Here is a 24,854-nt window from a genome sequence, read left to right as displayed (position 1 = left end):
CAGCCTGTTTTCTTGGGAAAGAGTACCTCTGCAGCTACCTGAAGTTTAAAATAAATGAGGGTAGCGGTAGCATCATGTTCTATAGGGTAAGCACCACATTCAATCAGCGATAGAAGAGAGTTTCCGGATGATAAGATTACAGGACACTTAAATACAGGAAAGTTCAGAAAAGCAGAGTGATTTTTCCTCAAGTTTACTGTGTGAGATGACAGTAAGCCATGGAAAAGTGTAAGAAGCCAATTTCTGGACAACAATTTCATGAGATCCCAGAATGGTAGCCTTGGGAACCATCACATTGCATGTGTAGCACAAGGCCAAGAAAGGGCTGAATTCCAGGGAGACAGAGACTAGCATGGCAAGGGGGAAAGAAAAGGCCAACACAAATGGCTAAAGGTGTCATTCCCTTTTACATTTTCCCTGTAAAGATACCTGAAACTGCTCAGTCAATGTTGTTGAATTAAACTGAATCTTTCCAATAGACTTTTGTCAAGTTTCATGACTTTGCTTCTGTTTCCTCAATAGTGAAAAGAGACTGTTGATTACAGACCTACGTGCAGAGCTATTAGAGTAGCATCAGAGCCACGAAAGGCCTGGTTAAACTATCAATGCTGGTCTACCCTCAGAGCTGCAGTGCATCTGTGGCAGGGTCATTGAGTCAGCACATCTAAGAAGTCCTCAGCACTACCAATGCTGCTGCGCCCAAGTCTCACACTTTAAGAACCACTAAGTACACAGTCTTAAGTCAAAAGTTGACCATTATTCTGATACTTTAGTACCAGGAAATTCAGAAAGCATACATTTTGTTCACCTATTCTACAATGTCAGGAGCTGAGAGAATCCTCAGGCAAATATGATTTATAGACCACTATACTTCCTTCAGGGACTGGATTTCCATACTTATTCCAGTGGCATAGGCCATTAAGGATTCTAATGCACTGAGGAAGTAATAAAGTATCTGCCAATGAGGCTTTGTATATCATTAGATTGCCTTGAGCATACAGCTTGGCAGAGGGCATCAAAAAATGATGAGCTGTGAAGGAGTTGAAGGTTCAAAGCACATCTCCTTCCCCTTTTTCTGTTAATATGATTTATAATATGATTTTGTTGTTTTACCAGTTTTATGAATCTTTTTTCTTCCATAAATAGGTAGGCAATTCTAAGACAGGCATGGATGCTTTTTATTTTACTTACTGTTTTCTCTATCAGACACATAACAAGATAATGATAATGATAAATTAGCTAATTCCTTTTTTGTTTTGTTTTCCACAGACACTAGTCAGCAAGTTAACATTCTACACTCAAACCGGGAGTACTGGCCTCACTGGATGTCACTATGGTTATGATTGAAGATGAAACTTCCATTCTGTTCCAAGTCCTTAAGCAAAATTTATTTTGCAATATGACTGGGGCTTGAATTCAGGGCTAGGGTCTTTGCTTCTCATATTTTTCACATAAGGCTAGTGTTCTACCATTTGAGCCATACCTATACTTCCAGCTTTTTGCAGGCTAACTAGCAATAAGTATTTCATGAAGTTTTCAACCCAAGATGGCGTCAAACCCCAGACCTCAGATCTCAGCCTCCTCAGTAGCTAGGATTTCAAGTGTGAGACATCAGTACCTGGCTAACTAAGTACAGGTTTCACAGCAGAGTTATTGGTGTTCCCAACACTACTTACTTAAAAGATTTATGTTCTATTTATCAGCAGTCATTATGTCAATCACTCATGGGCACCGTAATACTGACCAGTACTGGAGAACAGTGATTCAGTGAATGTCCAGTTATACAGTTGGGAGGGAAAAGATGTGTAACAACTTGCCAAGAAAAGCAATCCCTGCCATATGCCAGTGAGATGCAGGTGGAGAAGAGAAGAGTAGACTAATACAAAGAGAAATTGTTTGTCTAGAGATAAAAAGCAGCAGAGGTGAGGAGGAGATGGTGTGTTGAAATATGAGGTCCCCTATGTCCAGATTGTAGATTCTGACTGTTTCTATATGCACAATTTATACACAGTTTAATTTAACACATAGAAATATCTCAGCAGTCTAAGTATAACTGATCACATGAACATGATGAAATTGTGGAAAAACATAATTCTGTACACTCATGTATAGCAGTTTTTGGGGACTCAAACTCAGGGTCTCATGCACTTGCTTGGCATTTTCCACACAGGTCTGGTGACATGCCACTTAAGCCACACCTCCAACACTGTGTACAGAAGTTCTTACTGTGGGAAGTTCTCTGCCTTTTTCACCCAAAGTTATTTCTGCACTTTAAGTGCAGAGCATTATTACAACAAATGGCTCATGGTGCCAAATATGTTGATTTAAATCCTTATTTATGATAGGTATCAGAAGCCATCTATTTCATCGCTTTTTGTTTGGTGAGAGTCACTCTGCAAAAGGTGAGAAAGCCAAGAAAAAGTCAAGTAGCAGGCTAAAAGGGAAAGGACAGAGAGATGAGCTCAGCACGGACAAGAGACAGGGTGAGAAAAATGAGCAAGGGTGCAGGCCATCAGATATGAGGCAACATTTATTCAAAACAAAGTCATTGTTGGTGCTAAGAAAATGTTAAATAAGAATCACAAAAGAGCTTTAGAACTGGAAAGGTCATAGAAATTCAGACAAAAGCTGACTAATAACTGACTTTTGAAAACCATGTATCAACAGCCGAGTCACACTTTTTTTTTGGGGGGGGGCACTCCTGGGGCTTGACTTCAGGGCCTGAGCTCTGTCCCTGAGCCCTCTCTGTGCTCAAGGCTAGTGCTATATACCACTTGAGCCACAGTGCCACTTCCAGCTTTTTTTGTATATGTGGTACTAAGGAATTGAATCTAGGGCTTCATGCATGCTAGGTAAGCACTTTACCACTAAGCTACATTCCTAGCCCATTTTTACTTTATATCAACAGATATACCACAAAGAAGATTACCAAATATGAGCTTTTGAAAGTGTGATACACACAGCAGAACACTTTACTGCACACAATAGAAACTAAATGAATGATCAGTCCTTATTTGTAAAGTATGGATTCATTGCTTCAGCCATTTCAATGCCTATCAAGCATCATCTGTACAAAAGATAATTTGAACAATGCAAAAGGAGATACAAAAAAAAATGATGAAGATACACCCTTGTAACCAAGGCACTTTATCTGATATGCAGAAACAGCTGTAACAAAAGTTTTGTAGTGATAATCACAATAGGAAAGCCTCCTAGCATGGAAAGAAGGCTGAGACTGGCAGAGCACAAATGCAGGTGGCTTTGACTCTCCATTGGTTTCCAACATACTGCAACTTGTACTCATTTATAAAATGCCAACAGAGACTAGGCTTCATGGCAGCCACACAAGGGCACTAGGTACAGGACAAAGAAGCAGGTATGATTCTCATTTGACAGCTCAGGTCACAAGGCCACGCCAACTGGTATGAGATTGCAGGTAGGTCCCTTGCACACCAATCTGAACTCTAAGAGCCAGGTATCATTGTGGCCAGATGGAATGGGATAGTCTCTATCATGCTAACTTGAAGGCTTATGAAAAAAGGAAAAGCGGGCTCCTCTAAAGTCTTTGTGATTAATGTCTTATATTTCAGATGTTGTGCTGCACATTAGCTGATTGCAGTGACAGCACAGGACTTCCACATGGCTCAGAGCTACCCAGGAAGATCTGAGATCTCAGATCTGGGGAAGCCAGCAAACAAAAATAGGCTTGAGTTCCTGGGAAGACTGGCAGGTGAGAGCCACTGCATAATGGGTAGGATGAGAAAAGGGGAAGGGCATTCTTAAAGGTAACAAAACCTGGTGGAGGAAAAAAAATGCAGAAAATTGAGTCAAGAAATATGAACACAGCCAGCAAATAGGTAAGCACAGCCAAAATTGGGGAGTTCTTGGAAAATCTTGGCCTGTACCCTCATGAGCTTCACTTACAAGAGTGAGATACTGACAGTTTATATCATTGTTTTGATATGGCTTATTCCTCTAAGATTTCTGTGCTAGAAACTTGGTCCCCAGTGTGGCAGTGAAGAGATACAGAGCCTTAGAAGTTGGGCCTTGTGGAAGGTAATGGAGTCCCCTCTCTGAACAGGTGAAGTGGGTTAGGTATGATGGGACTGGATTAGTTCTCACATGAGAACAAGATGTTATAAAGTTCAGGGCTCCTCTCTGCACATGGCCATTGGCCTTTCTACTTTAAAGCAGATCACACTTCTTGAACCTTCTAGCCCACCAGAATAATGATGCTAACACAGCTTATTTTTCTCTGTGTATTACCCAGCATCAGGTATTCTGTTACAGCAACCAAAAATAGGTTAGCAGTAGCTGCCAAGTTTCAGGTGAAGATTCATTACTGGTTTTTTTTTCAATTTTCTTAATGGCAGGCAACCAAGCACTTCCATAGACCACCCCACCCAGAGGATCAGCATAAACTGTAGCCAGGAATGCCTGCTGGTTAATATATCTTTACTTGTCTATCTTTTACTTATGTTAAGATGGGTAAATTCTACTTGTCTTTTTTTTTTTTCAAAAATACAATTGGCCACAGTATAAAGATCTGTGGGGAACCTTGACCAAATGCCATACTCCTCCATATCTTCTCTGCATGAGTAGTATCTCATAGTAGTTAGTGTGGACTGTGAGGCTGGACAGATCTTGTTCTAGATTCTAGTTTAGTGAAGGCACAAGAGCAAGTGACAGGAGCAATGAAACTAACAAAACCCAAGCAAAACAGAGGTGAAGGGTGAGAGGCTGCTAGCCAACCTTGCAACAGTTCCTGTGTCTCCTTTTTAGGCCCCTTTCTACAGAAAGTAGAGTTTCCCCTCAGTACTTAAATACCTGAGCCATGCAGAAAACCCAGATATAAAAGCATTTGCAAATAAATTAAATATTAAAGGCAACATCACAATCTCATGTTCAAAGAAGCACTTCACTGATAGTATATAGCAGCATTTGCTGAATCACAAAATAGGACATGTTATCAGTGCTGAGAAAAACCAATCACCTAATCATTTTTACTTTTCTCACAGCCTGTTTGGGTTCCATCCTTCAAGTCTCCTCCCTCCGCCCCTAATTTAAAGGCAATGGGAACATACAATTCCAGCATATAGAAAGCTTTAGAATAAGCCTTATTCTGATTATTTATGAACTATCACTAAGCATCTTTCAGGGAATGGGTGGAGACAGAAAGCCTCTTAAACCACAGTGGTCACCAAATACTTCTGTGTGTTTTCTTTTTTTTTTGGGGGGGGGGTCCAGTCGTGGGGCCTGAACTCTGGGCCTGGGCGCTGTCCCTCAGCTCTTCAGCTCAAGGCTAGTGCTGTACCACTTGAGTCACAGTGCCACTTCCGGCTTTTTTCTTTTTGCTTATGTGGTGCTGGGGAATCGAACCCAGGGCCTCAGGCATGCAAGGCAAGCGCTCTACCACTGAGCCACCTTCCCAGCCCTGTGTGTTTTCATTTCATTTTATGTCAATATTAAAAAGCACTTGTTTCCTAGAAGAAACCTTATCATTTAAAATTGCTGTTTACCAGAAACCAAACAGAAACACTCTTTTCTTCTGCTCACTCTAAACATATCCTTTATTAGCTGAATTCAGAACTGTCGAAATATCTATTTAACAAAAAAAATTTTTTTTCTAAGTCACACTGTCATTTCTGGTACAACTGGGGCCTGCCACACTACATGTATACTAATCTCTTAATATTTTAAAGTTATGTGTAATATACAAGAATTTCTCTATTCAACTCACCTACTTTTAGGACTTTCTGAATTAATGTTGGAACCATTAATATTTTAATTATTTGGTTCACAAGTTAATATTTTGAAGTCCACAATTTGCCTAGATGGCAGAATTGAGGATATTGGCTTTAAGAAGCATTCTACTGTTCCAAGCACAAGCAAAACAATCTTTATTATTTGAATATCAAATATGATTTTCTATTGGTATTACTTCAGCAAGGACTACGATGAATTTTCTGCTAATTTCTGGTCTCAAGCCTGAAAGCCTAAAAATAACTCACAAAAGAACAAATCGAAGATAAAGATTAATTATCCTTATCAATAATTATTCTAAGAGAAAATATAAAATAGCATGAAAAGCTAGTGCTACTTTGCTTATCTACTTTTTTGTAGAGAGGTAGGAACTGTTTCCCAAATCCTTGGGTTCTGTATATTTACTGAAACTGCTTTTGAATCTAGGATAAAATAATACAGGCATCTCCCATTCACAGATCTTGACAAACTACCCTACCAGAGTGCTTCTTGGAGGGCCAAGCTAAGGCATGAACTGTGCCTGCCCATAGTCTGGCAGGCCAAGGCCAGTCCCCCATTCTCCAAGTCCTAACTACCACCTTCCTCCACTCAAGGTCTGGGATGGCTGCGGCAGGAGAAAAGTCTCATAACCATTAGTTTTGGATGTGTCTCCTAGAAAAGACATTTGGGGTATTTAATTTCAAGTGGTCCTTTGGGCTGCTTAGGAATTCTTTGTTACATTTCCCAAATATACATATCCCAAGTCAGGATACAGCCTCATAGTGGTTAGGAAGGCCTTTCTGAGGACTAAGTGGTCAATGTGCTTTCAACCAACAGTTTGTGATGAGAACGTGGGTCTGGGCTCCAAGCTTAACTGCTTCTAGTCATAAAGCTGCCCTCAAGGTTAAAGGAAACAATAATTCTAAGTTTAGCCCAGTACCTTACATAGTAGTAAAAGGTAAAGAACATTGCTGTGATCCCTCCAAACACAAAACTTTACAACCCCACTGCTCACATCCCAAAGACAATTGAGCCCTTTCTTCACAGAGATAATAGTGCCTGCCAGGAGGGACTTCAACTTCTCTCGGCATCCAACTCCATTTTCAGATCACTTAGTTTCAAATTATTTAGGTTCATAATTTTTTGGAAACTGCATAATAACTATACACTTGCCAAATCTTGTTGTTTGACCCACTGATAGGAAAGTACATATAATTGTAAATTTAAAATATTTTATTGGTATACAGTATTTAGGCTGCGTCCTCTGTAATTTTATGTATTTTATTTTAAACCTTCACTAACATTTTCCTGAGGAGCCCATAGGCTTTACAGAAACTGCCAAAGAAGTCCATGATACAAAAAAGTTGATCTCTCTACTGAAAAACAATTTAAAATGTAAACATAATATCATATTTAAATATAATATATAACATATAAATATGATATATAACATATAAATATGTTTATATATAAAATATATTTATAGAGTTATAAGTATGTTTATATGGCTAAACAATATATAAATTTATATAAATATATAATATGATGCAAAGTGAGAAATCTGGGATATAAATTGTATAAATAGCATGATTACAGTATATATGCACACATCTGACAGAGGTGAATGAATAAACAAGAATGAAGAGCAGTAGTGAGAGTTTGGGGTTTGGTTTTTCTTTAAAAGATGGGGCATCAGCCATGAGACCTTTAGGGCTATTTTCTACCCTTTCAGATTAAGAATCAGAATTGGTAGTTTCAAAACCACAATGAACAAAAGACATCTTTGTGCTATGCTGTTTTCTGTCTTTCTAGCTAGCTATGAGCAGGTTCTAAAAAGAAGGCAGCAGAGGAGTGAGGTCATCACAAATTTTCCTTCATGAAAATAGAATTGTCTTAACTACATTATTCGCCATGTTATTTCTGTCATGAAAAATTGCCTGGCTGACTTCAAGTAGGAATTTGCCTACCAGAGCATGAACTAATCATCCAAAAGGTGAGAATATTAACTTCTTGAAAAGTACATTTCAATGAAAAGTAAACATTTTTAGATGGTAGGCCTCATCTTACTTATTCTTGGCAAGACCTCTATAATGAGCTTTTCACTCTCCCTCTATTATTTAATGGAATTTTTTTCAATATTTAAAAATTCCATTTCTGTGAGATCTATTCAAATAGAGTAATGAATTTCCCAAGCAGATGAGTGAAAGAACATGTTCATGCTCTAAGCAATGGCTACTGCTTATGGTATAACTCTGCAAATCACTAAAACGTGGTCTTCTATCATTCACCCAGATGTATAAAAAGATGAAGACAATCCAGATGATCATGAAAACCACACAACTATTTTTCCGTACAAATATAAAGCTTATTCAAAAGGGGTAGAAAAATATAGGCTGCTTTTGCTTACGAATATGTATCATATATTTTAGTCAACAGTTCTGAGGTTGAAGTGATAGTTTTCAATAGTAAATTATAAAGAAAAACATTCTGTAGAATCTTACTCAAATATTACTGACCAGGTAAGTGAAATGAGAACACAAAAAGTAAAAGTTGGCATTTGAGGTTCATCATGGTCCCTGGCACCTGAGCAGGTTTTCAAATTCAAACACCCTTCCTTTACCTGCCAGAGTGCTAGTATCCCGATGGAGTTTTTGCAAATATAATTCATAGGATTATTGTGGGGATTAATAGGATATTGGTCACAGAAGTGCCCAACAAATATAAAAGGCATTATAAACATGGTCATCATTGCTATGTTCTTTCACCCATGAAAACAAAGGAAATATCAGCGTGTGACAATACACCAGTTCTTTTTAGGTTGCCAAAGCAAAGGGCAAAGAGTTTATGCATAAGAACAAATAGCCAGAAAATCCGATCACCCCAGCTATCAAAATAATGTTCCATAAAGGGACAAAATGAACATGACAGTGAACAGATACTCCTTCACAAAACAGCATAGCAGCATTTTACAAGAGTGTGGTCTGAGTTCCGGGTCAAGGACTATCATTCACCAGGCCTTATACAGTACCAATGTGCCTCCTCTTCATGCCCAGGTTTATCCAACCCCACAGTCCAGATAGTGGATCAATGACCCACAACATCCTAACTTATCGTTACCACTGTGTGTTTCTCAGATTTCTTTTTTTTTTTTTTGATTATTGGTTTGTTTGTTTTTTGTACCTGCTATGGGGCCTGGACACTGTCTCTGAGGTTAGCATTCTACCACCTGAGTCACAGCTCAACTTCTGGCTAGCTTAGTACAGGTAAGTCTCACAGACTTTCCAACCTGGGCTGGCTTCAAACTGCAGTCCTCATTATGTCAGCTTCCTGAGTAACTATAACTACAGGCATGAGCCACCAGCCCACACCTTCAGACTTTGTTTTATGGGAGAAAGAAATTTTTCCTTAACAGATTCAGAATTTTTACCAAAGACTTGCTATAGCTATGCTTAATAAATGATATTTTTAAAGAAGGGGCATAAAAATCATGTATCTAACACAACAAAAAGTAAGGCCGAAAGTTCATTCCTAAAATAACATAGGAACATGTATTTATGCCTTTGCCTACAGTTAAAAACTATTTCTTTCATGAAATAATTTTTTTTTGGGGTCCGGTCATGGGGCCTGAACTCTGGGCCTGGGCGCTGTCCCTCAGCTCTTCAGCTCAAGGCTAGCGCTCTACCACTTGAGCCACAGCACCATTTCCGGCTTTTTTCTTTTTGCTATGTGGTGCTGAGGAATAGAACCCAGGGCCTCAGGCATGCAAGGCAAGTGCTCTACCACTGAGCCACCTTCCCAGCCCTGAAATAATTTTAAATACAAAGTATTTTACTAAAAAATAATCTATGAGTAAGACAGAAAATAATTTTATGCGATTACTAGGCTTGTGTGAAATTAGCCTATATATATATATATATATATATATATATATATATATATATATATCCCCCGCCCCAAGCAGGGTATCACTATGTAGCCCAAGCTGGTCTCAACCTCATCATCTGCCTGCCTTAGCCTCGCAAGTACTGGGACTGTAAGTGTATGCCACCACTCCAATATTTGTACAAATCTTATACAGGATCTCCCCGCCCCCCACAACACACCCAACCTCTACTTTGGACCTGTACTGGTTAAAAAGCCACTATGAAAATGACAAAATACAAGTTTCCACCACAAGCCACCTGAGAGCCCTCAAGGAAGAACTTGTTACCTGCTCAGGTGAAATATTCATGAGCCCAGCAGAGATCAGATTAAAAATAGAACCCCTGAGCAGTGGAAGTCTGGGGGTTTCTTCTCTAAATTGCAGGTTTTATGATGATCTTTTCAAAATTTGGCTACCTTTTCATGATACTCATAAAATGTTTCTATGTACTTCTAGGATTAATACTTTTACTCAAAAAAATTCCTAATAAAAAAGAACAGAAAACATCTTCTTGCAGGAAAAGTGGAGTTATCAGTAATCAAATATTTTTTTAATCACAAATAAGGCCATGTACATATGACCACATAATGTTAAGCAAAATGTACCCCAAGACAGGGACACAAGAGGTTTTTTTCTTTCCTTCCTTCCTTCCTTCCTTCCTTTCTTTTCTTTCTTTCTTTCTTTCTTTTTCTTCCTTCCTTCCTTCCTTTTCTTTCTTTCTAGTGTTTTTAATGTATTTACAACTCACTATGTGATTCTTTTGTTTCTATCATAGGATCTTCCCCCATGGTATAACCCCTGTTTTCACTGGATTTGATGCCTGTGTTCTGCACCTTGTATATACATTTTTGTAATTTAGGGAGGGGAAGGGATATTGCAAAATGCTTAAATGTGGATGCAGGCAGAACCATTGTGATGATGAGATGTACAGGACACTATATTGAAAACGAAAGTTACAATGTCAGGGGGTGGGGGGGGCGTGGGATGAGTTAGGGAAGCAGGGAGGGAAGTGATGGTAGGGGAAAATAAAGGAGGGGGTAACAATGCTCGCTATGAAATGCACTCATTACCCTACTCATGTAATGTAACCCCTCTGTACAACATTTTTACAATAAAAAATTACAAAAAAAATCACAAACAATGGTGGATTAGTATTAAATGTGTACCAAATGGGTGGACTGAACAAATCATGGAGAAATACATTTTTACATTAGTCAAGGAAAAAACATGCTTTGAAACCTGTATCTGAAGAGGGAAATAGGGTACCTACATATCTAACAGTCAAGTCAAAAAGTGCTATTGTTCTAACTGTTCAATAATTCTAAACCTTCTGTGAGAAGGTCAGCCACAGAAAATCTAGCAATTCTAAAGCCATTCCTTCATTTGACCACACCAGACACTATTGCAAAGGAAGCTTAACCTTTCTGAAAACATTTTAAACCTGATCAAATTAAAAGCAGTGCCAGAAGGATTATTTTTCTTAGCAAGAACCCACAAGCAATTTACTTGACTGGAGGAAAAAATGCAAAGAAATCCTTTATCACAAAATAGCTTCTTGAATCTTTCCAGCAATATACCTCCATCCATCCAAGAATGCCTATCCTCCTTGCTGATAACAAGCTGGAGATAAATATTTTATTTTTCTATAAAACTCCAAATGATATTTTCAAATAATATCAAAATAAAACTACTACATGCCACTGTCAAAAGTAGTCCTAGAAAAGGCAAATGTCACTTTAAAGGCTGCATGTTAAAATATTTAGGAGATTCTACTTGTCAAGCTCCAACAGAAAGCTCTGAAGAGGTTATAAGTGCATCTATCAAATTTTCATCTACCTTGAGGCTGTACTGATGGGAAAACAGTAGAAAGCCTGGCCCGTGTTATCACAATCAAGCACAAAGACAAATTTAAGGGAAATTCCACAGTGAGTGCCCAGTTAAGGTACCTGGCATGGGTGCACAAGTCTACATTCTTCTTTAAGTCATAGTTGAGGCTCAGGAATTAAAATTATATGATGGACTAACAAACTGCCTTGGAAAAGTCTCATCTCTAAACCTAAGCAAAGAAGTACCTATCATTTCTTAGCAAGGGAGGCTAAGCCAGCAAACATGTGGGGGGAAAATTTAAGTCTAATTTAAAGAGCTTCCACAACCCTACCCTTAGGGAATTATATTCAGTAACTTTTTTTAACAGGGAAAAATTTAGTTTTAAGGAGCTTCTGGGAACATTTAACTTGAACTGGAAAGGTTATTTGCTCAGTGTTAGGCTAAAAGCCAAAATCCACTTTTAGCTAGAGATGATTTTAATATTATACCTCACAAGAGTATTGTCATATGAGCAGGCAGCAGCGATAAGCAGTGTAGTAAAGTTATGACTTCCCCTAAAGAACTATTAAAATGCATTATTAAGTAGAAAAAATTCAGAAAATCCAAAAGGAACTCGCCTGTATTATCTCAGAAACAGTTAAGGAAAAAAAAAAAAAAAACCCTTTCCCACTTATCATTTCTGTGCTCTGCCTCTCCCACAAATCCCACTAGGTATAAATACTGTTAAGAACTTGACCCTGCTACATTCAGGGAAGGAAATGGTCAGCTGTGGGCAACTTCTTGACTCTGTGTAGAGCTTTTCCTTTACATGCACAAGGGATGTATGTAATAAAGTCATACATAGGATGATTTCAAGTGATTGTGACTGTAAGCAAACAAATGGTATGATTTGATTTCCTAAACTATTCAACCTTCCCCCTCCAAAGCATTAAAATAGGAAAAACTAGAAGAGACATGGAAACTTTGTCTAGTTTCATCATTTTTAAATTTTAAATTTTGATAGCTCCAATATTTTGCTTCTTGCTTCCTGTTTTTCACTTGTATCAAACTTTTTCCTACCATCAATTTTTAAAGTTTCCCTGATTTTTTCAACTAAACAAAAATATAATGACTTCATCTCACTCAAGCAAATGAGTGACATGCAAATGGAATCAAGTATCAGCTTTCTTACCAAATCTTGCAAAAATGTGAAAGCACACTTGAAAAGGAATTCCAAGCTGCTATGGAAACGACATTTTCCCCCTCAAAATAGCAGTATTCCTGGCTGAGGACTGCTGGTGTTCAAGCTCCAACCCGAGCCCCTTGACAGCTTGTGGAGTGGACAGATGAGGCATGGAAAATATTTTAAATTAGTTCATTTATCTTGTTGAAACACAAGAAAGGACAACAAATTTCTCACATTAAAAAAAAAAAGGATAGGGACAGTGTATCCCAGTTACTTGTTGCAAATTTACTCCATTAAGTCAAACCTTCAGATTATTTCATACTGTTTAATAGTAGCTACATCTCATATTCTGAAGGAAGATTTTTATGATCAATTTTTATGATGCTTCTGAATTTTTTTGATGGACTCATGTGGTAGTCAAATAAGTTTGAAATCAATGGTAGATGTATATGTTTGTTTTCTAATGGATCTTGGAGAAATGCTAATAATAATTCCAAGAATTATAACGAATAAATCATAGTACTTAAAGGAAAGCTCAAATACCTAACATTTTAGGATGAACCAGCAAGAGGCAGATTAAGAAGAGAATATGAAGAGTGGAGCAAAGGTAGCCATTATATCCAGTCTACACTATTATTGAAGGTAGGGATGGGTGGGGAAAATGGAGGAGACTGAAGGAAGGGATGACACTGATGAAAATTTGTATTTCTTGGAAGCATACATCTTGTTTATTTGGCAGTACTGGGGTTTGAACGCAGAACCTTGCACTGAAGCTTACTTGGTTATCTGGTACTGTACCACTTAAGCAATGCTACAACCCTCAAATAAAGATATATATATATATATATATATATATATATATATATATATATATATATATATATCTTAATCAGAAAGACAATCTTTTTAAGTGATTTTTGAGATATATATTTTGCAATGCTAGTGACAAGTTTCTATGGTTTTTAAATAAATATATTTTTACTTTTAAAAGAAATTTTCATATTTAAAAAGATGGAACTGGAGTTTTGTTGCAGCAATGTCTCTTAATTCTTGATAATTCTTCCCAGTTATGTGTTTAAAGAAACACTAGTTATTCTCCAATACTATCTACCATGACAGCCTTTGCGTCTCCCTCAATTTTGAATAAAAAGCAGCTCTCTTAGTTGATGAATATTCTTATTACCCAGGCATTCCTTTTGTTCCCTTTTCCAACTTCACTAGGACCAGTATTTTTTTTTTAATCATAACTCTGTTTGGTGTGCCTGAGAGTGTCCAACATAGTGTGGGGCATGACAGATTACAGTTAGGGTTCACAACAGTGAAGAGGGCAGTAGGCAGGAGACTACAGTCTGAGATGAGGCAGATCAGCTTTGAACAAGTATGTGTGGAAGCTGAGGACCTAGAAATGTGGAAGTATGCTTACTGGTTGGAAGACTTCTGCCAGATGGCTGTGTACCCACACTCCATGATTCCAAGGGTCCTCTGGTGACCTCTAAAACAGTTATTGGAGGGTAAATTAAAGACTAGGGAACATGTTCACAGCAACCCAGACAGAACAGAGATTGGACCAGTAGGTAAGGATGGAAGCCTTTCCTGGAGTAAGCCTATTGCATCATGGACTCTCCTGTTTCCCCCAAACCATGACTTGAAATGTGGATAATCATTCTTTTCTGTCACAGATGGTATACTTACTCACAGAGTAGTAACTACTCACACATGGGATGTCACAACGGATACAACAACATACAACCTAAGTCCTCCATGGCATAACTCTGAAAGGGCTTGTGGGGGGGTAGGGAATGCAGGCTGGGGGATGTGTCAAATACAAAAATCATTACTTTTAGATTCTTTAAAGAACAACAACAACTTTCCTGCTTGTTCTGAGATTCAAATGTATTAGGGATGAATAGCTTTTCTAAATGAAAAATACTAGAAGGAAAAGGAAAACAACTAAGCTCCTCCACGGCATGCTCTGTTCTCTGCAGGAGGGGTGAGGCAGAAGCCCAGTGGGGAGTACAGTTTTCTATAAATGCTAAAATTATCCCGCCAGGCAGTCTGAAGAAAAACACAACAGAAAAAAAAATTAAAAGAAAATCATAAAGCCTCACACTCCTATGAGCAGAGAAGGATGGCTGGGACCACAAGCCTAAATATCAGCCTTTCTCCAGCAGGAGCTTTCCATATGAGGCCATCTTCAAGCAGAATTAAATGTCATCCTGAGAACCCAGAGGCACTCTGGGATCAGCCACCATGACCCCGTATCTCACACTGTAAAAGTCAGGCTAACCAACAGACCAGAAAGAGCCCTTTCCTATTTTCCTTTTTATTGTTCATCTTAGTTCTCTTTAAACAATTAATTATTACAAACAACTTTCTGTCCAGTCTTTGAAACAAGAAAAAAGAAAAGCCAAGAATAATCCTAGGGTGGTAAATTTGGGACTTTAAGAACTTTTTGGACAGTGAGGTCTGAAGGAAATACGCTTTTGCTCCTTGGCACAAATGATCAAGGGCCAGAGTTCTTTCCCTTTTGCCACACTGATCCCAGGCACTGTCTTCATTTCATACTGCCCTTACTCTGACCCTTGAAGGCACCTGCTCATTTGAGTGGGCTCTAATGTGTTTAGCTCCTTCCTGTAGCAAGGCTCTTACCTTTGCCTGGACAATACCTATCCTCGCCCTTACCTGCTAGCAGCAACTCATTTCCTGTTCTTATACGTCTTTCCTTCAGGGTTATCCATTCCTAACTCTCCAAATAAGGGCCCTCCCTCTGGTGGACAATCTGTAGGTTCTATACTTCATAATTAAGCATGTCTCTATTCCTTGACTTAGGAGATCACAAAACAATAGAGCCCATATGTTCCTGCTTATCATTGTAAGCCTTCATATGTAAATGTTCAAGATCTAGGGCATGATATGAACTCATTAAGTATGTGTAGGCAAATGTAATGGGTATTTACTACATGACACTATGGATTTTAAAGGTATTATATATACTATTCATTTCACCATTGACTGAACTCTATGAGGTCATAGTTCCTTTTCAGAGATGAAAAAACTGAGGCACAGAGTAATTCAAGGACTTCACTAAAATTATGGATCTAATATGTGGAAATGTTCAAAATGCCTACAACATAGTATTGGGTATCATTGATAGCAGTGGACTTATGAACAATAACACAAACCTACCTAAGAAGGAATCAATGCTTTCTCTAGCTATTAGAGTACAAACCTACTAACACACAATGGGTCTGAAAGTATTTGATAAAAGATGTCATATTAATTATATTTTATGCTCCAATAATAAGTTCCACAGCAATATATACAACCACAGCAACTACCCATATAAAATGTTTGTCACTTTCACATCAAATGCGGGAATGACTAAGTTCCAGGTCTTCCTTAAGGAAAACCTGGAACACATATGAACCAACCTTGTTATTCTAACAAATGGAAAAACAAGAGAGATGGTGGTACCGCAAGCTTCAGCACAGCAGTGTCATACACAATTAACACTCACATTAAGTTAAAAGTTCTGAATTCATGAGGTCTCCCCTCCCACCCTTGCTTTCCTCACCCAGTCAGAAGTAATCAATTAATTCTACTAAAATTCCTTATCTGCAGAAGAACAAAATAATATACAGAACACAGTAAAATGTTCTACAACAGCAAGCCCTCAATCATTCAGACCTTGTCTTCTCTTAGGCTCTTTATCACTACATACCACATTGAAGTTTTCCTTTAATTCTCCATAGCTTTGGGGACTTCTCTGCATGTAATACTTTTACTCATCCAATCTTCCAAGCCAAAAAATTAAAAAAAAATTTTAAATCCCTCATTGAAGAATTCAACCCAGATGTTTCCATTTCGAGTTTGAGAAGGAATATAATCTGCTCAATAAATTTACTGTTACACAATATGAATTTGTCTGGTAAAAACAAACATACTCAATTTCCATTCTGCCTGAGGCAGAATAATAATTCATGATACCTCACAATGGATTTAGAAATGATTTTTTTCTCATTTTACAAGTAACAAATATGATTAGGTACCCAAATAGTAAATTCCTTGCCTAAAGTTTCATATTCAGCAGCAGAACTAGAACAAGATCCCTCCTGGTGTTCTGCCCTTTTCAAAGAAATGCTAATTTAGAATTTCCAATGATGTTGAGTTAAAGTAAGAAAAGGTGATGTAAACGTCACCAAGTCCCAATCTCACAACATACATCCAAGTCCCCATATAGTAGATATGCAAATTAGGGGACACACACACTAAATACACACAAAGCACTGACTCAAACCAATGAACATACTTGTCAAAATAATGAATATATTTGGACTAGTGAGCAATATGTAGGCTGATAGAACTCTGCTTATGTGGTAAATGATTGAAAACTTCCTCCTGAAAATAGTTAACAGGAAAACTGTAGGTCTCATCTCCGTTTGTAAGAAAAAGTATTAAAATGGCTAGAAGAATCAACAATAAAAGAAAAAAACTTCTGGGCTTATGGTGCTATATTTTATCCTTTGTCCTAAAACTAACAAGTCCTTTTATTATATATGACTGGATCACTCATGTTACTGAACAAGAGACTTAAGAACCCTTTGTCTATTCTGTTTCATTCCTTCAGATTTCTGACAGAATGGCTGGCTTCCTTCTTTATTCCCTGTAGATCTTGCTGCCCTCCAGGAAGTAGCTCTAAAGCAACATGAGATTCAGAGCCAAGCATCACAAGCCAGTAGTATCGAGATGAAGTGTCACGTCTGCAGACAAATGCCCACTGAAGGAGCTATGTAGATTCTTGAAGGAAAAAGAAGACCCACAGTCCTGAAAAGTGGCTTGAGACTCAAAAACAGAAAGCAATCTGCACTCTGCATCTGCAAATGACTACAGGAAGACATCACATTCCTACTACCATCACTCCTAGGCAGAACTCACACTGAAAAATTCTGGAAAAGGGTTTGTGGAGTCATTCTTAATAAAGTACTCTATCTCTAGTGTCTTATCTTGACCACAGTAATACAAACAATGCTTGATTGAACATCCTACATAATATCTAGTATTTCTTAAAAGACTTTACTTCTGAGTCCCTCTGTATCATTCTGATGGGTTAACCTAAATGTCCATTCTGGGCTATATTTATTCATCATCAAATTTTTCCCAAGGAAATGCTTTCCTAAAAGATCCCTGCTGGGGCTGGGAAGTTGGCTCAGTGGTAGAGCGCTTGCCTTGCATGAATGAGGCCCTGAGTTCGATTCCTCAGCACCACATAAGCAAAAAGAAAAAAAGCCGGACGTGGTGCTGTGGCTCAAGTGGTAGAGCGCTAGCCTTGAGCTGAAGAGCTGAGGGACAGCACCCAGGCCCAGAGTTCAGGCCCTATGACCCGACCCCCCGCCAAAAAAAAAGAAGAAAGAAAAAAAGATCCCTGCTAACTAGCAACTAGGTCTCATGGTTCTTGCTCACCTGTGATGTTCAGCCAGTCCTTTGAGACTTTCAGGAAGGGCCTAGTCTACCGTCTCCTGTTTGTTGCTATGAACTTATCTCCAAAGCAACAGACATTTCCTTCCACCAATATAACTAGGTCTGTCTCCATATTTCCGCATACAGAGCAGCTACTGTACCTTCCAGATTTCCTCATTATCCCTGCAGGCTCTGGGCCCATGGAGTGCTTCATGTTTTTCAACAGAAATGCCAGGTGTGATTCTGGCATTTAGGATTGCCAACATGTTCAAGGTGGAGAATCGCCAGGAGTGCATTAGTGGAGACACTTTCCTCAATGGAGTAGTCCCACCTGTGAGAGCTGAGGACTTGCAGGGACTTTTCACTTATCTCCATGGAGGACAACAGCAAAGGCTTCACTCTGTTGATCTTCATTTAGAGGGAGGTTGTTACACTTAGGAGCAGAGATGGGACTCTTTCTTAAGTTATTTAAAGCTCTGGGTGCATTGTATTGCCAAATCATAAAATTAGGAAATTGCATTTGGTCAGACTAAGCCCTTCCCTCAGCACTTTAGATACCTAGTTGTTCTTCAATTTCCTTCCTACAACACTTGGCTCAGTTCCTGAAGTCCATCCTACATCTATGTGTCTCCCTGGCACATAAAAAAAGATTCAGGAAAGGAGAAAGAACAATAAAATTTCAGGTTTACTGGCACTATTAACTGAGGTAATCCACCTACACACACACTTTTCTTACAGGGAGATCACTTATTCATGCTTTCCTTTTACCTGCCTTAAAAGGATAATTTGGAAGACTTACAACAGCAGTTATTCACACTACAGCATTAGTCTCTGTCACATACCGTAGACTTGCCCAAACATTTAGCTCATGTATATAAGCGAATAACCTGTTTATTAATCAAGCCAGCCAAGATTCAAAATAAGTGCAAGTAGCCTTCTTTTATATTCTACTTATGTGCTAATATTTTTGTTTACAATTCCCCCAAAAGTTTTTTTTGAAAACTACATTATTTCCTTGCATGTTAAAATAGAAAACTTTTGTGTTTTTTTAGGTTAAATAGATACAAACAATATTATTTTTCCAGCACAGAATTTACAGTAGAGAATTCCATAGGCTTTAGATATATTTTTGTTAAACTTCAAGAGTGCCGACTTAGCCCAAATATGGGAAACGACTGCCCCAGACATTTGTCTACTGGGCTATAACTCAATAGACAAAGGCAATCCTCATTATTAAACCAATTTTCCACAAGTCTCCCTTTCTATCAGAGAAAGTCAAAATTCATTTTTCAAATCAAATAAATGTTAATATGTGTTCCAGTTTCAAGGATCTCACTTCTGAATTCTAAGAAAAATAACCAACAATGTATTTGAGTAAAAGCTAGTTTCAAGTAGACAATGGCTTAAACAAAATAGAAAGTTATTCCTGCTCCCCAACCTTGTTGGGCTAGCAAATAGTTTACAGTAGTGAAGAAGCTCTCCTCTCCGCTCATTCAGGAACCTGTTGAAAAAGTGCTGTCCCCAGAACACTCAGGCTCTGACAATTCCATGTGGCAACTCCATTCCAGAAAATGTAAGCAAGAGAATATACCAGAGGCACTTAGTTGCCTGTGAGAGTAATTAATGCCTCACTTTTCCCCCCAAATCTTTGGCCAAGCTCTTGCATACTTGGAGGCTGGATAATGTAGGCCCATACTGTAGCTGAAGACTCGATTTTTATGGGTAGCTACATACAGATTTTACAATAAACACATGGTTGAAATGAGGTAGCATACTGTTCTCTTCAGTATTTACTAGCAACTATATCTTTACTTTGCTCACTCAAGACTAATGTTAAAGATCTATCCTTTTTTAGTCTACCTGGGAGTAATGCATTTATTCTGCGAAGTAAAAGGGGCAGTGCGAAAGAAGAACCAGCAGCCCCTCCCCAGGTTTAATACTGTACAGATTTATTGTAGAAAACAAAACATATTCATGTTGAGGGTCTGGAAACATGCTTCCCTCTGAACTATCAGTGTACTGTGTTTCTTGGAAAGCCTTCATATAACCCTGGTAGACATGGATCACAGCTTGAGAACCTGTTACATAAGAGGATCACAAAATTCAAATGTGCACTTAGAAAAGCACAAAATAATGTAGAAAGAAACTTGCCCAAAGTCACTCTACAGAAGTTCATGCACATGATTAAGCCTTTGGCATAAAAAAATCAAATCTCCCTAGCTTTTAATTGCATTTTAAATAAAAGAGATAAGACAGCGGGCATGAGACTACCATCTCTTGAAAGACTAGCTTACAAAGCTGGTCCTTGGCAGGAATACTTGAGCTTAAAGCAGTTGTATGGCATAGTGGCTATGTGAGCTCTTACTACTAAACTCTTCTTAGCCTCATTTTTATCAAAGTAAAGTGGGAATAAAGAGAGTTGTTTGAAGATTACTAGACAATGTCTAGCACCAAGCAAACAAAATGAAAAAGAATATTCAACACAACACTGCATAGTGCATCAATTACTGCCGAATAGCAAGTTGCCCTATTTCATACTTACATTTTCAAACAGGGTATGCAGTTGGGGTAGGCAATAACCCAAGTTCTACATATCTACCTACAAAGACTAATCAAGAGCCCTGCAAATGACATCTTTAATTCACCATACTGTAATTAATTCTATTCTGAATGCTAACAACCTGTCTTTTCACAGTCCATGTGGTAACGTGAGTTTCACAAGGGGTCCATTCTCAACATATGCCATCCCACTTTCCACATCTGCTTTCAAAAGTATTGCTTAGACTGATATGATGAACTCTGATGAATGAGTAACAATTGCACATATACTCAAAATCTGTTCAGCTGCTTTGGTGGGAGGCAGGGAAGCAAGATTTGGGCTGAGAAAGACAATGTGGATTCCCCAGGAAACAGTCTCTGGGCCTATGACACGTTCAGAATTAACAGCTCTGCATCCAAGATGCCTATCAAAATACGTCTTGCTCCCAGAGATAACACCAGGAGGTACCAAAACCATTAGTTTGATGTATCTGTGGGAGGATTCTGATTCCAATCACAATCTTTCAACTCTCTACATCACCTTTAGAATAACAATACCAAATTTTAACCCTTCAAAACGAATAAAATATATGTAGAGAGCTTTTTTTTTCCTTCTCACCAGAATGTCCTTCCCAATAAGTAAGGTTAAACAGACTAAATGGTTCAGGTGAATTAAGCAGGGAAGTGGGGGAAAGATTAGGGAATGGATTACAAATAAATTACTACATGCAAAGAGCTGTCAGGCTGTGTGAATGGTCTGGAGGAGAGACAAGCAAGACACACAGTTGCAGAACAGTGCAGCTAGAGTATGGACCCTACCATCACAGCTGGGATGCATTCCTGGGCCCCCTGGAGGAAAAATGGTTTCATAGCCTTATTTTTTATCCAAAAAAAGGGCATTCCGCAAACTGTCTCCATGTTCAAAATAAAAACATGGTGCTTAAAGATGGAAAGCACCCATTCACCAAACAGGGGGAGATTTTTGTCAGAAATCCTGAAGCCTTTTGCAATTCCTGGATTAATAACAATTAGTGTAGCATATGCTTTTTCACACTGTGTATTGTGACATGGAGAAACAACAAGATTGTCAGTACATGGAAGACAACTTACTCATTACCCCAGTGAAGTTCTATACAATAGCCACAAAAGGCTCAGCAAAACAACTAGCCACAGGAAGTAGCTAAAATCACAGAGTAAATAGTTACACTTAGTGGAGGTCCTGGGATATTAAAAATATACCTAAAATCTTAAAGGCTGAAATGTGCACCTTATAATTTGTTCATAGCAGAAGGACTGTGTGGCTGAACATTAATTATACATAACTTTCTCAAACAAGGTTTTCATCCTGTTCAAGATTCAAGAACAGCATATAGAAATCTGCCTATGTACTTTCAAGATTCAGATGTTGGAAACTCCAATCCAATAATGTGAAGTAAGATGTGCTACAATCTTTTTGTTTGGAGGCAAGATTAGTTTGCCGCTTTTCAGATAACAAATTCCTGTCTAGAACCATCTTTTTAAGAGCTGTCAATGTTAAAATGCTCTTTCTGGTTAACAAAACCCATGTGCCCACATCACAGAGAGTTAGGGTTCTGAGACACCTGCCACAAGTGGAGTTTATTAGATGACAGATTTACGAGTTTCTATGCACCTCTCTGAGGCTTTTAGCTGTCTCTGCCATAACTGTTTGCCAAAGCATTCCAACAGATCTGACACAGGAGACAGTGAACCATAGTTTGACAGGCCCTGCAAGGCTAATGATACCATGTGAGAATATTTCCCAACTTCATTTAAGACTACTTCCTCCACTCTCTTGAAACCTGTATCTCCCAAGACTTAACATAGACATCATTTTAACCACATTTATAATTTGCTGAAATAGGCAACTAAGCAAACAAAAACAGTGTGTCTGAACTGAGATGTTCATTTTCATGAAACACACTACAATTAACTTCTCCATCCCTGTGTTTGTTTCTGGCTTACAAGATTAGGAAGCTACCTCATTCAAAGGCAAGTAAATCATACTGGCAAGAAGTATAGGAATGCTTTTAATTGTAAAATTCATTATATAACTGCTTTAAAATTCAGATTGCTCAACTGGGCCCTGGGGCATTTACCTGTAATTCTAACTACCCTGGAAGCAAAGGTTGGGTCAGACCAGGCAAAAAGTTAGTGAGATTCCATTTTAGCAAACAAGTTAGGTACAGTTGTTCATGCCTATAATACCAACTATGCAGAAGGCATAGGATAAAAGATCATTGTCAAAGACTATTGCTGGGCAAAACAAACAAACAAAAATGCAGCAACATCCTATCCAAAAACAGAGTCAAAAAACAAAACAAGAAGTATGGATTAAGTGGAAAAACCTTCCATGCTCCTGGATTGGGAGGCTTAACATTATTTACCATTAACTACATTGTTGGTGGGAATGTAAGCTTGTTCAACCACTTTGGAAAGCAGTATGGAGGTTCCTCAAAAGACTCCACATAGAGATCCCCTGTGACCCAGCAATCCCACTTTTGGGCATTTACTCAAATAATCACAAACAAGGCCATACTAAAGCTACCAGCACAACTATGTTTATTGCAGCATTATTCACCAGAGCTAAGATATGGAACCAACCCAGATGCCCCGCGCACACACACACATTGGAATTCTATGCCTCCATCAGAAAGAATGACACTGCCCCCATTTGTTAGAAAATGGAAAGGCTTGGAAAAAATTATATTAAGTGAAGCAAGCCAGACTCAAAGAAACATAGGTCCCATGGTTTCCCTTATCTTCAATAACTAGTATATGTCTAGGACAAGCAAAAAAGGCCAAAAGCTATGCACATATGACCATATAACCTGATGCTAAGCAAAATGAACCCCAAGATAGGAACACAAGAGATATTTATTTTTCTTTTTGTTCTTTTTAATGTACTTATAATGTACTATGTGATTTTTTGTTGTTGTTTCTTTGTATGTTCTTCCCCCATGGTACAACCCCTGTTGTCACTGTATTTGATTCCGGTGTCCTGCATCTTTTATATACAACCTTTTTCTAATTTGGGGAGGGAAGGGAAATAACAAAATGCTGAAGTAAGGATACAGGATGACCCATTGTAACAAAGACAGTATGTTGAAAATGAACTTTACAATTTTGCAAGGGGTTGGGGAGGGAAGAGTTGGGGAGGTGGGGAGGAAAGGGATGGTAGAGGAAAAATAAAGGAGGGGGTAACAAGGCTCAATAGGAAATGGACTCATTATCTTGCTCATGTAACGGTAACTCCTCTGTACAGTATCTTTACAATAAAAATATATATTAAAAAAGATGGTTGATTACAATCTATTATCTATTTAATTCATTGATTTGGTCAATCTGTTCTTTCTTTTTTTTCCCTCCCTACTTTACATTTAGCTGAGTATCTCCATTTTTTATTTTATCTTTATTTATCTTTATTTTATCTCCATTACTGGTTTAAGCTTATACTTTTATTTTAGATATTTTAGTTACCTTAAAGTTAATAACCTTTAATTAATTACAATCTACTTTCAAATAGTATTACTTCAAGTGGGAATCATGTGAAACAGCATATTCTCAATTTCTCTACCTCATGTCTTAAAAGTGTCATGTTTTTACACTAACTTATAATATGAACTATAATGCCTTTTAAAAATGTTTTATTGGGAGGGTGGGGAGAGGATGGGAAGGGATTGGAAGGGGAAACAAAGGAGGAGGCTACAATGTTTGATAAGAAATGTACTCATTATCTTGCCCATGTAATTTTAACTCCTCTGCACAGTATTTTCACAATAAAAAAGAAAAAAAATAAAAATGTTTTATTGTTATTATAAAGATGACATACAGAGGTGTTATAATAACCAAGTATTGTTTTACCTTCTCCTAAATTATTTCTAGAATGACATTTCCCTTTAAGAAAATTACAGACATATTTCTATATGATAAAACTACCAAGCAAGAACTCTATACTTGTATTACAATGTTAATTTCCTAGATTTGATATTGCATTCAAATTATATAAAATGGAATCAATAGAAGGAAGTGGGAAAGGGCACATTAGGCTGATAATTTCACAACTTCCTGTCAAAAAATTTTTAGTTTTAACTGCCCAATAAACAAGTGGGTGAAAGACTTAAAGAGAAACTTCTCTGAAGAAGAAAGAAGGATGGCCAATAGACACATGAAGAAATGCTCAAC

General features: G+C 38.0%; 1 protein-coding gene across 3 annotated transcripts in view; it reads right to left on the bottom strand.

Annotated features, from left to right (window-relative positions):
- The window catches only part of Kdm4c (lysine (K)-specific demethylase 4C), a 302,738-nt gene that overhangs the window by 54,086 nt on the left and 223,798 nt on the right, over positions 1-24,854 (bottom strand). The gene's annotated exons all lie outside the window — the stretch shown is intronic.

The sequence above is a fragment of the Dipodomys ordii genome, unplaced genomic scaffold (assembly GCF_000151885.1).
Source record: "Dipodomys ordii isolate 6190 unplaced genomic scaffold, Dord_2.0 Scaffold93, whole genome shotgun sequence".
NCBI lineage: Eukaryota > Metazoa > Chordata > Mammalia > Rodentia > Heteromyidae > Dipodomys > Dipodomys ordii.
This window is presented reverse-complemented; position numbering and strand designations above follow the sequence as displayed.